Below are 2,893 nucleotides of genomic sequence, written 5' to 3'. Positions count from 1 at the left end.
GTAGTAGTATTNTTTNTTTTCTTTTTTTTCTTTTTTGCGGTATGGACAAAAACAGTTTCTTTCTTGCGCTCTCTCTTTTTCTTGACTGTCAGCATGCGTACAATATCAAGCTGACTGTAGTGTCATACCTTGGGCCAAAGTGATTTCGCTTCGTGGCACTTATATGCGGCAAGGCTCAGCTGAGCTTCAGCTACCCACGTCTCCCTTTTCTAAATCGGTAGCAGGCTGCCACGGGATACCGCTACGGTATGTGAGCCTGCTCAAAAGGTCAAAGTACCAACCCGACAATTTTTTATTTTTATTTTTTTCCCTGTTATCTTGGCTCGGTCGCAGCAGCTTTGAAGCAACGCCCGAAGAGGGCGGTGATGAGATTGAGATGGGGAGATGAGGGGAGGGGGGGCCGAACAAGATGTCGGTGTCGGCGGTCAAACGAAGAAAGATTCCAGAGGTAATAAGCCTGTCCACTGTAATGAAATGGTAAAAGACGCTGTGTGTATGTTACCGTCCGTCCGACTTGAGAATGCCGAGTCCCATTCACCCTTTAGGCGGGCAAAGGCGGTGCGAGACTGGCGGGACTTGGCCAAGAAAAACACCAAAAAAAAAAGGTATATATCTCTCAGGCTATTTGGGGGAAAGTTGTAAGAGCCAGAAAGAAACGAGGAACAGATGCTGCAAAATTGCAGTTTCTTTTTTTTTTCCTGGTGCCTTAATTTCTTCAGCGTTTCTTCGTGTCACCACCACTAACGAAATTTTTGGTGTATCCCACCCGTCTCTCTTCTTTTTTTCTCTCTCCCTCGACTATTTTCCTCTTGCTCTCGGCGCTTTTGTCGTGGATTCTCCTATCCACGGGCTGCACCTGGCCGTGACGAGGTCTGTGTGTGTGTGTGTGCGTGTGTGTGTGTATAAGTGCCGAAAGAGAGGTAGAAGCAGGAGCGGATGGCTGCGTCAAAGAAGGATAAAGTCGTCAAGTCCAACCTTTCGTAGTACCGGTCAAGAATATATAAGAATTTCAAGTGTTTATATAAAAAGAAAAAGAAAAAAAAGAGGTTAAATTGGAAAAGTCCAGATTGCCGAATCTTCAAAAATCGACCGACGGCAGACCCGCAACTTACAAGAAGTTATGGACAGATGGCCCGTGTTCGTGATCAACTTCTCCTACTTACAAGTTACTTCCTCCCACTGCACCAGTTTAACCCCTCCAAGGGAACGAAGAACGGAGTGCGGGCGCTGAATTGTGCGCGGTGCCGCAGCGCAAGAGCCAACTGTTGTTGCCTTGGGTGGCGTCCGCATGATTCCCCATGTATGCGATCACATCACAAAAAACTTAGCCTTGTTCGTCCTTCTGTTTCCATTTTTTTGTCTTTTTCTTTCACTTCCCCATGTCTCTCGTTGTTTAGTCTTTTCTCGCGAGGGTGGTGTGTGTGTGTGTGTGGCGCGCCAGCCCTTCTTGGCTGTCAAACATTAACAAGGACACAAAAAAAGTTGTTGGTGACACCAACGACGGACACAGCGAATAAAACACTTTGTGAGATGAGCAGATGGTTACGCTGCATACAGTATTCACTACTCGTAGCCTGATGTGCAGCCAGACTATCGAATCTTGTGCCTTTTCAGTTGATCCTATAGCCCTTTCCACGGGATCCTATAAGCTGGGCAAGGCTCTCTCTAATCTCTCCGACGACCAATTATAGGCACCTCATGCTTGCTGTCTGCTCAGAGCGTACCGACGCAGCCTCAAATTCGCCACGTCTCGTGAATTGGCCCAAACACTCTTGGCGATATTCCTTCTCGTTCTCTTGGCGCAGTTGGCGCATCCGATGCGTCTCTCTTGGTTATCTCGTTTATCGCTTCAACCACAAATGAGTTTAATGAGCACAACGGAACAGGGTCATCACCATCACACACATCAATGAGCTCTTCGTCCCGTTAGCGCACTTGGCTTCATCCGGTGCGTCTTGTCTTCTTCACTCGTTTTGGGTCGGCTTTGCCTCAGCAGCATGTTGGGCAAAAAGGGGGGCGTCACCATCCATCACACACTCACAAACACGGTACCCTGTCCCTTTTTCCACACCATCTATGATCCTTTTTGACAAGGGGATCAAATTATCTGCGCCTCGTTTTCGAGACAGGGGACAAGGGTATCTTGGGCTTGCGGCCGCGCGGCGCGGCAGCGGTGTGTTCCCGCAGGCGAGTCCACCAACAAGAAACTAGTGAAGGCCGCCGTGACCAACGGCTAATGTTGATAGCTTAAATTGAAATCGCGCTCGATGAGATTAACGAGAGCAATGACCAGGCGGCAAGTCCCATGTTACATGGCCTTCGGGAGGTGGGAACCGAAATATCACAGCAGCCATCTCAAGTACTGTGTGTTGTATAAGTAACGCTCTTGTGCAAGAGATGAGTTCAGATGACAGTAGATTGCCAGCCTGTGTATCGCAGAAAACGGTGTGGTACCAGAAAACAGGACTCGCGTAGTCTTGGCACGAATGACGAAGCAAAGTGATTGTCTTGGTGTAATGCAAAGACTTGAGAAAAAGTAGATCGAGAACAAGTATAGCATTGATCTTTCATACCATAAAAGCAGTTTCTTTTTTAAAGGAGCAGTCGCACGCAATAGCCATGAGCAAAAAATGAATTGCGTGACAATCATCCTCCCGCATAGCTGTTGTCCTCCATATTCTACCCAAAAGACCATTGAAACCCCCAAAAAGCCACAATGCATGAATAAAACCACCGCTCTGAATTAGGGAGCATGGAAAGAGCCTAGTCTGTTATCACCAGAGAACAATGCAGCAAGTATACCACCGGCGACACGCTCTGAAAGAGTGTAGGTAAAGTTCGGTCCGTCATCACCAAAGCACAATGCAGCAAGTATACCACCAGCGACTCCCGC

Source organism: Beauveria bassiana (assembly GCF_000280675.1).
Source record: "Beauveria bassiana ARSEF 2860 unplaced genomic scaffold BBA_S00006, whole genome shotgun sequence".
Taxonomy (NCBI): Eukaryota; Fungi; Ascomycota; class Sordariomycetes; order Hypocreales; family Cordycipitaceae; genus Beauveria; species Beauveria bassiana.
The sequence above is the reverse complement of the archived record's forward strand: the minus strand, read 5'-3'. Positions refer to the sequence as shown.